The sequence below is a fragment of the Salvia splendens genome, chromosome 20 (assembly GCF_004379255.2).
Source record: "Salvia splendens isolate huo1 chromosome 20, SspV2, whole genome shotgun sequence".
In the NCBI taxonomy this organism is placed as follows: Eukaryota; Viridiplantae; Streptophyta; class Magnoliopsida; order Lamiales; family Lamiaceae; genus Salvia; species Salvia splendens.
In genome coordinates, this window is record NC_056051.1 from 7680820 (window position 1) to 7691872 (window position 11053).

The 11053-nt window shown below is 39.0% G+C and overlaps 1 pseudogene; it reads right to left on the minus strand.

Moving 5' to 3' along the window:
- Positions 1-7385: 7385 nt before the first annotated feature.
- Positions 7386-9038, minus strand: LOC121780919 (annotated as a pseudogene).
- Between the last annotated feature and the right edge of the window lie 2015 nt (positions 9039-11053).

Genomic DNA, 11053 nt, shown 5'->3' on the forward strand with positions numbered 1-11053 from the left:
TCACTCAAATTTCTTTAATTAGGCCATCCGTAATGATGTCACTTATCCGTCCCTTAAATTACTATTCATAGACCCACTATACTTTTTTACTCCATCTATTAATTATAGGACGGAACCTGCAACCCTCCATCTCTTATCCGTCCCTTAACCGTCCCTTAAATTACTATTCATTCAATTTCATTTTTTTATTTTATTTCCAACAAATTCAATTAATAAAAACACATTTCATTATATAAAATAAAATTACAACATTACATTCTTAAAACAATAAAACAAAACATAATTAAAAATCCTTAAAAAATTAAAAATACATAATTTAATTTCCTCCGTCAAATTTTACCCAAATGTGCTCCATTAGATCATCTTGGAGTTGGGCGTGGGCGGTAGAGTCAAGTGTCCTTGCCCGAATAGACAACCGTTCTTGTATAGACGGATGCACTCCACTTCGAGGCGGACTACTTGTTGATCTTCCGGGGGCTTCAGGGTCGAACCAATTTCCCGCCTCGGGTCCTTCGTCTTGGACAATCATGTTGTGCAAGATTATGCACGTATACATGATGTCGACCATGCTCTCCATGAACCACGTACGAGCCGGGGCTTTGATAATGTTGAAGCGCGCTTGGAGAACCCCGAACGCTCGCTCCACATCCTTCCGAGCAGCTTCCCGCTTCTGCGCAAAAAGAGCCTGCTTTGCGTTCACAGGCCTGGTGCACGTCTTCACGAAGGTTGACCACTTCGGGTAGATGTCGTCGGCAAGATAGTACCTCATTTTATAGCGCCAGTTGTTAGCGGTGAAGTTGATGGCCGACGCTTTACCATCCAAAACTTCGGCGAAGAGGTCGGATTGGTGGAACACGTTTATGTCGTTGTTCGAGCCGGGGACCATGAAGTACGTATGCCAGATCTATAGCCGGTAGTCGGCGACGGCCTCGAGTAGAACGGTGGGGTGGGTGCCTTTGTGGCAGCTCGTGTACGACCCCCTCCACGCCACAGGGCAATTCTTCCATTGCCAGTGCATGAAATCGACGCTGCCAAGCATCCCGGGGAATCCGTGCACTTCTTCGTGAAGGCGGAGCAGGAACTAGCAATCTGTCGTGCTTGGCTTCCGGAGAAATTCGTCGGTGAAGGCTGCCCGGACGCCTTTGCAGAATTGGATCAAGCACATTCTCCCAGTGCTTTCTCCAATGTAGAGGTATTCGTCGAACACATCCGTCGTTTGTCCAATCGCAAGCTGACGGATTGTTGCAGTACATTTCTGCAGCGTCGTGTGGCTGGGACGGCCGACGGCGTCGAACCTTTCTTGGAAGTTCTCTTCCCAGGCTGCCAATGTATTTGCGATGTGGAGAAATAGCGGTCGCTGCATGCGGAAACGGCGACGGAAGTAGGTATCTCTAGGGGAGGCACGGTACGGTATACTGCACTCAAAATGTCATACCGTATACCGTACCGCAAATTGTGGTATGAGAAAATAACGTACCTATACCTTACCGAATTTTTCGGTATACCTCATTGCGGTATACCGCAAAATTATGTATGATTATTTTCGATACCGTTATCATACCGTCTATGCGGTATACCATACCGTATTGCGGTATACCGTACTTTTACATTATACCGAAATAAGGTATGGCATATCGAGTACGGTATACCAAAATAAGGTTTGACATACCATAATACTTGTGTTTCATACCAAAAAAATTCTATTATAGCCAAATATTTAAAATAAAATTTCACTTATTTAAATAATTTCCAAAAGATTAAAACTACACCATAATCAAATCTATACAATGGACTTGATTTGCATCTTTGCATATTTATGTTTGGGGTTGGGGGCGGTTGAACTAAAAAATGAAAGTATGGCTAGAGATTTTAGCATATTAACTATTTTTTATATAAATTTTAGATACAACATATATATCAAATTTTTGGCAAATGCGGTATATTGCGGTATACCACGATATAGGAAAATCTATACCTTTACTGTACCGATAGATATCGGTACGGTATCATACCGTACCGCAACTTGCGGTATACCGCAAATTTGATATTTTCGGTATTTTTTCAGTACGATAAGTGTAGTATTTCGGTATTACGGTATATTTTGTCAGCCCTAGGTATCTCCCCACACCGGTTATCGCAGAAGTAGTCGCGGACTAACCTTGCGGCGGCTTCCTCCCGGTTACGATGGATGTAAGTCCGGGATCGTCTTTGGGGCGGCGAGGCTTCCTCCGCCTCCCGGTGTCGATCTTCTTCAAGTGATTCTTCCATTATTCGACGCATTTGCTCATATGGATTCATTAGATCGATTAAATTTGGGGGAAGAATAAAAGAGATGATTTGAGATGAAAATTGGAGTGGAAAGAGAGATGATTTGAGAGGAGTAGATGTGTGTTTGTGTGTGAAATAAGGATGAAATAGGAGTATTTATAGAGTAAAAAAAATAAAAATAAAAAAAAGGAAAACGGTCGAAAACAGTAATATTACCATTTTCGAATTTTTAATTTTTTTTATTCGAATTATTTTTAAAAAAATTGATTTATTGCGTCAGCGTGACGAAACCCACTCGCGGGCCTGCGAGTGGGCGCCACGCATCGTGGGTTCCGACGTCGCGCAAGCGCGTGGCGAGACAACTCGAGGGCTGTCTCGGCGTGACGGTGGTTTCGACGGAATGGTGACAGGACGGGACACTGCAACGCGTCCCGCGCACGTCTCGTCACGGAGGGACGGGACACGGGCCACCCGCGTAACGCATTGCGAGTGGCCTTATCACCTTGTGTTCACAATATAGTGAGATATTATTGGAGAGATTTTAAATGAAATTCTAATATTGCAATTTACTAATTTACTCTGTTCTTAATTCTATAATATAAAATCATATTTTGTCATAGATGGATAGACCAGCCACATTACCGGACCATGAGGGTCGAAAAAAATCCATTAAATCCAGTTTTTGGATGTCACTAAAACCATGGTGCAACAATCACTGCACCATCTATGTCTTCTGAAATCGACGACTATCTACTTAATGAGTTAATATGTCTGACTCCACGATTACTTTCTTTGACCGGAAACCAATATTTTAAAAATCGGACCGGTAAGCGAACCGGTGAAGCTACTGGTTCATGGTTCAACCGGTCGGACCGGTTTAATCACTGGTCGAACCGTTTTACTGTCACAAATATGTATAATTCAATTTATAATGTAAAATATAGTGTCCAATATAATAAATAATAAAATATGATCAATAATGTATCACAAAAACATTCAAAATACAAATAATTAGTATATATACAAATATAAAACATTAAAATTTAGTGAATATAATAAAATATACAAATTGTTAGTTAGTGTGAATAAAAATTAAATATTTTACATATAAAAATAAACCAAATTTATATTAATTCAAAAAAAATGTATGTGGTGGAATAATCGAATACAAATTATTAGTTAGTTTAAACAAAAGAATACTTTAATATCAATAGTTAGGCTACATAAATTAAATATATGCTATAAAAATATATATTTAGTAAATAATAAACTATAATAAATAAATATATTAAAAAAATCTAATCTTACTCCCTCCGTCCCATGTTGTTCGCACTTTTCATTTTAGGCCTAAATTTGGGATTATTTTTTAATGTAATTAAATTAGAATTTTAAGTGTAATGAGACATCACTTAATAAAGGAGCTCTTAACTTAAACTAACATATTAATTGAATGCATTAATTTTAACTTAAACTATAAATAGTGTAAGGATTTGTGACGAGCCGAAAAGCAACAGTGCAAGTAACATGGGACGGAGGGAGTATAATATAACGATAGTAAAAAGCGTTATAATAATAATATAGTAACTAGGAAAGTATAGATAAAATTTAGAGGATGATAATTATATGTTTCATAATAAATAATTACATAAAAAAATATAAAATAAATGAATTATTAGTTGGTTTAAATAGAAATATTAATATTCTATGTATAACATTGTTTAATGTTCTTATTTTTCCATGTGGGGCTTGTGGAGGAGTGGTTAAGCTCTTGTTAATTGGAGTGGGGGTCATGAGTTCAAGCCCTTCCAACAAGTTTTTAAAATTTTGAACACAAAAAGCAAAAACTGGTTTCCGGCCAGACCGGTCCCACCGTCCGGTTCAAACGGTTCTCGTGGCTCAACCTCACACTGGTCTAAATAGGTAAATCGGATCGGGCTACCTACCGGTTCGCGGTCGGACAGGTCGAACCGGCCGGTCCGGTCTGGTTTTTAAAACACTGTCGGAAACCATGGTTTGGTCATTAAATTGGCATGGGACACATTTGACTATTGAAAACAAGTAAAAACCTAAATAGTATACTAGTAATTAATTCACAATTCTTCAAATCATGCAAGTAGATACAAGTCTTTCTCACAAGCCAAGATTTAGAGACACAAAATATGAAAAACAACAAATTAAGACTTCAATAATTGAAAGGATATGATACATGAAACTATGGTAACAGCTGCACATGAAAAAAAATCGTTTGCAATAAAGGATTGGAATTAAAGAAGGAATCAGAGTCACCTTATTTTGTCTCTCTTTCTCACAGCCTAATTTCAGAAAAGCATGCTACTACTTTTTCTATTCCATTTGATTCGTTTTACTATAGCCACCAATCTCCTTCAATTTTCATTGGATCCCTTTCGCCTTTCCTTTTATCCACTCCTTAGAGCATCATTAACCCTAGCCCGGATTCAGGCCACAAGCCCCCTCCACGTCATCATTTCCCTAAATTTGAGTCTCAGGCCACAACTGCTCTAACCCTGCAGGCTCTAACCTGGGTCACAACTAATAAATTGCATTATTCACAACTTCAACCTATTTTTGGGGACTGGTGGCCAAATGTTCAGTATTTATAGACAAAAAATTGAAAATAAATAAATAAATAAATTTTTGGGGACTTGCAGCCCGGCCTTGAGAGCATCTAACGCTGGGCCGGGACGCGTTCGTTGCGACCCGTGCACACTTAAGGCCGGCCAGGTCGGACCCCGGGACCGGCCTGAGCCGGAACTTTCTCCCCTCCAACGCCACGCACGGGCCGGGACTCGCTCATTGCGGCCCTGCCCCGCGCGTTAAGGATGCTCTTAGTGGCTATGATCACGTATTCGATACACTACACCCCGTGTAACATATACATCGTGCATCTTATTTCACCGGATGTAGCATCTATGTAAGATATATATCTCCTTACCGGACACAAATGGTTCGAGTTGATTAACTTTGGGGTTTCAACAACCTCAATGGCTTTGATTAAGTTTTCGAGACAATGCAAGACGTGAAATTTATATAACGTATATCTTATTTTAGCATCTTCGTAGATCTAATCACATGCCAAAAGTGGTTCAAGATAAATAATCTTGGGAGTCAAAAAACTATTATTAGTTATTTCCTTCCTCTGTGATTAATTGTCCCATTTGGAATTGACAAAGATTTTAAGAAATTTGAGTTTCATTTTATATATTGGTTTTATAATGAATATGAATAAAATGAGTTAGCGTGATATGAGACTCATTTACCAAATATAATAGAAGTCAAGTATGGCATGTAATAGCACACATTTTAATATAAAAATGGTACAATTAATAACGGACGGAGGAGTAAGATATTTATACATCGAAGATATTAAGGCACATGAAATATACATTTCATGTGTATCTATATAACGTATCCAATTATAGGCCAGAAGTAATCCAGATAACTAATTAATCTTGGGATTCTAACAACTTCATTCCAAAAACATGTCTAAGAAAGAAGTTCAATGTCATTGTTTAACCCCACAAAGGAAGTTATTAGAAGATGCTCAAATCTTTATTAAATCATACGAACTTAATGAAACCTGGATAGAAATTGTACGTACTAATAATTACAGGCAAGATGTGGTTGGATTGGATATGTCACACCCAAATATAAATCAAGGTGGTTCCAAGAATAAAATATGTTAATATATGTATATAGGGTTGTGATCAATTGAGATTTTTTAGCCTAATTGAGAATTGAGATGCATTATTAGCCACTCATTTTTATTAAATGAGTGGTCCAGAATTTACCACATGGAAAATATTTTTACATTAATTAATTGTGAAAGGGCAGAATGGTAATTTCATCATACATTTTATTAAATAAATATTTTTTTATTTTTTTTAAAAAAAATAAATTTTTTTTTCGATTTTTTATTTTCTTATTATTTTTATTTTTTTGTCAACTACATATACAATTCATGTCAACTACACACATATAATGTCAACTACATATACAATTCATGTCAACTGCACATATATAATGTCAACTACATATATGATTCATATCACCTATACACATATAATGTCAACTATAAGCTGTTGACATTTGATGTGCAGGGCTATTGACATTTGATGTGCAGGCTACACATCGTAGTTGACATCGCGTGAAAATTTTAAAAATTAAAAAAAAATTTAAAAATTTTTTTAAAAATTTTTTAAAAAAATAATTTTTTTTTTAGTTGTTGACATTTTAATACGAGTTGTTGACATTTGATATTCTGGCTATTGAAATGAAATGACGATAATACCCTTAGTTGATATAATCTACTTGTAGTTGACATTTCAAAATGAGTGGCTGAAAATGCATCTCAATTCTCAATTAAGCTAAAAAATCTCAACCTAACAAGACCCTATGTATATAAGTATGTATGTGTGTGTGTATGTACAGCTGGAGCATCTTATTACAGGGCATCAATATTCTTGTACAGAACCTTTTTTTTTTACAAAAAGTAATGTCTATGGAATACCCATATTTTGGGGAAGGATAATATATAGATATACATGTTATAACAAAACATTAGTACTACAAAAATATTCAACAAGCCACATGATTCATGAGTAGTAAGATTTTCAAAGCACTATATAAATAATGGAGTAGTATCCAGATTTCATCACATGCATAGATAGTCAAGAGGATGATAGTATAATGAGTAGTTTATTGTAACTAAAAAAGCCTTGTTCTTGAATTTCTATGGCACCATTGCAATATGTATCGAACCTCCATCCCGCACGGTCGCACCATAGGCATAAAAGGGCTGTAAATTACAGAGCTACTTGTGAGTTATTTGAGATTTGGCTCGAAAAAAGCTCGTTTGGAGCTCATTTGATAGTAAACAAGGCAAGCTCGCGAGCCTAGTGGTCTCAGTCCGTTTGGCTAACCGATTTGAGTTACAATTCTTGATAGCTGACGATAATATTGACTGTACATGAGGACAATATAGACATCGAGTCTCAAATAAATAAAGAGCCATTTCTCAATTCTATCTTATGTACACTTTTTTTGGAAACTAGGGCACCCATCCCAAAAATTCGCAAAATTATTTTCACTCGTATTTCATTATAAAATTAATATAGTCATAAATGTGAGACTCGTGTTATTATTAACTTTTTCGGATTCATATTTTAAAAACCTATACTGAAAAAGTAAGACTCATATATTGCGTGACAGATGGAATATCCCAAGCCAATATCATCTTCCCCCATCAACTTCATTCACAAAACGACCCCAACTACTATCAAATTCATCACAAATCATTCCATTTCCTCCACCATTACAATCAACCACATTGACCAATCCTTCCTCATCGAACAACAATCCCACCTTCTCATCATCAACAACACCTTCCCCTCAAATCCATGAATGCTTCCCTCCCATCACCATCATCCCTTCCAATTCAATAGCCACTTCCTTCATACTTGGCCTATTCTCCCCCTTCACATTCAAACACTCCTTTGCAAGCCTCCCAACTCTCCACACCTTCTCCATCTCCCCATCTCCCCAAACACTCTCATCAATAACCTCACCCAACCTATTCTCCCTCAACATGTATAAAAAATAGCTAGCTAGGTTCCTCTCCTCCTCGGCCGCGTCGAAGCACACGGCCCTCCTGCTCGTCAGAAGCTCGAGCAGGACCATCCCGAAGCTGTACACGTCGCTCTTCTTGGTCAACTGGCTCGTCTGCATGAACTCTGGGTCCAGATACCCAAACGTCCCCTGCACCATCGTCGAAAGCTGCGAGATGTCAGCGGGCACGAGCCTCGAGGTCCCGAAATCCGAGACCTTCGCCGTCAGACTCTCGTCCAGTAGGATGTTGTCTGACTTGACATCCCTGTGGATGATCGCAGCAGAAGCTGCAGAGTGCAGGTATGCCAGCGCCCATGCAGTTTCTGCTGCGATCCTCAGGCGCGCGCCCCAGTCTCGTCTGTTTCTGATTTTTTGTGGAGGTGGGAGGAGAGGGTGCCGTTGGCGACGAACTCGTAGACGAGGAGGGGCGACTCGGTCTCGAGGCAGCAGCCGAGGAGGCGGACGATGTTGCGGTGGTTGATCTGGGACAGGACGAAAACCTCGTTGATGACGGGGTCTTGTCGGAGAGGGTGCCTTTGTAGACGGTGCCTAAGCCGCCTTGGCCGACGATGAGGGCTGAAGGCGGCGGTGGCGGCGTGGAGCTCGGAGGAGGGGAAGATCTTGACGGCGTTGGGGGATCTTTCGCGGGCGGAGAGCTTTTGCTGTAAGAGAAAGCCGCCATTGTTTAAAAAGAATCTGTGTTTCTCTGCTTTGGATGATCTGCGCTTGAGCTCCATGTAGAAGAAGATGGCGGCGATTAGGAGAGTTGTTATGCCACATGAAATTCCTGTTTAAATTGTGACATATATCAAGATTGATTGTCCAATAAAAATAATTTTATTGTGATGATTTTGCACTGAATCGAATATGAATTTGCGTTGTAGTCTGAAGTGAACGAATGAAAAACTGACACATTTCAGATGCGACGAATTTTAATAAAATGATGTGTGGTGTGCGAAATGATAGGCGGGACGGACGAAAAAGTAAATTGTACGAAGAGACTGGTTTCTCCTATGCTATAAATTTTACCAATTAAGATATAGGGAAGCTTGTTGTCCTTCATGGTGCATCCACTTGTACCTCTTCCATTGCCAGAGTATCCCTCGGGACAAGAACATGTGTAATTACCTTGTGTATTTGTGCAATGCTCTCTATTCATACAATTGTTTAGACTAGAATCTTTATGTTCGTCAATATCTGCAAAACATGTATATCATGGCATCATTATTTAGAGAAAGAATGTTTAATAGGAGAATTTTCATTTGAACACAAAATATTACTATGTATTTTGTAATACTGATCTGAAATTTAAACCATGGAAACCAAGCAGTAACAAATATTTCAACATTTTGAAATATTAACGATTTCTAGGTGAGAAATGTTTTGGCATGTGTGTCGACATCCAATACTAACGGGTGTATAGCAATAATTGTTGGAAATTGCTCCTCTAAATGTGTTATCATCAGTAGGTATTGGACACATATGCAATATAATTCCTCCCGTCAAGTCATGTCTTGAACGACAATGACATTGGAAGTTTGGTTCGTTGGAAAGTAAACATTAAATTATAAATTAGATCAAAGTTCGTGATTTTAAAACACAAGGGAAAATATAGTAGTAATATAACACGTGTGCCCAAATCTTACCTATACAACCATTTGGACCTCTTCCATTGCCTGAGTATCCCTTGGGACAAGAGCATGTATAATTTCCTATTGTATTGGTGCAGCTTGCTTTCTGCATGCAAACGTTTAGATCATTATTTGCACATTCATCAATATCTACAAAAAGTTTTGGGCAAATATGTAAGTAGAAACAACTTCTATATGCATACATAATACTTAAATTTGTAGCGGAGAGATTTAAGGTACAATTTCTATTATTCACCCCACTTAAATTGCCCTCAATATATCACTTCCTCTATTTTCTCTACCCATGTGCATACACACATGAAGCCAGTGATAGACTTAAACATGAAAATTATTGTGTTAGAAATTAAAATTCAAAATTTAGAATGCATAGACCTCACCCCAACAAATTCTTTCTACCACATTATTCACTATTTTCCCTACTCACAATTATTTTATTAATCATTTTATCTACTAAATCATTTTCCCTATTCAAAGATACTAAACGTTTGGACATCATGTCTAGATTTCAAATCCTACTTAAAAGATACTGAATGTTTGGACGTCCTCCAGATCCGCCACGGCGTCGCACATCGCGGTGCACCCGGTCATGAAGCTCCGGTCGAGGCGCTTCCCGTAGATGAAAGCGATCGTGTCGCACCAGACGATCGTGAGCTTGTTCGCCGTGTCGTTCACCGTCAGCTGCGGCGGGAGGGTCAGCGGCTGCGTGGAGGCGGAGACCACGCTGCTGGAGTTGTAGCAACTCCGGGCGATGGGGTGGAGGAGGGTCACCTTGAGTTGTTGGCAATTGAAACGTAAATAAATAAAAATAAATATAACTATGAGCGTAAAAAGAGAACTGAAATCACTATATAATTTTTTTTATATCAACTTTGCCTTCAAGGGCTATTTTGGTAATTTCGGCGGAATTGTTTAGTAGGAAGAGCTTCGGGGTCGAATCCGCGGTTGCACGCGACCGCGAAGGAGGGGGCGCGGTGGCACTCGGGAGACGTGCCGAAGGGGTACGGGATGGTGACGTTGCCGCAACAGTCGTCGCAGTTGGGTTTTGTTATTGGGAAGGTGTGCGATGGTACTGACACGGACACGAACACGAACACGGACACGGACACGGAAACGAGCATGAATATGACTGGAGTATGAGATGACATGATTTTTCGGTTTTAATTTTTTTTCAAATTAAATTCATTTTTTGGAGATGGAATTAAATGAATAGTAGTAATATAGATATGAAGCCGGCATGCAACGAGTGAAAATCAAATAAATCGGGGACTTTAAATTCACCGCCGCATTGAGAACTCTGCCGTAGTTTTAATCCAAGCCCAGAGTGAAAATCAAATAAATCGGGGACTTTAAATTCACCGCCGCATTGAGAACTCTGCCGTAGTTTTAATCCAAGCCCCTTAGCTCAAGTAGTTGAGGAGGGAGGCAAGGATACCGCGCCATCCTAGAGGTCACAAGTTCGATCCCTGGGAGGCCCATCTTGGGGATTAATTTCCCCTGGGGTTCTTGAG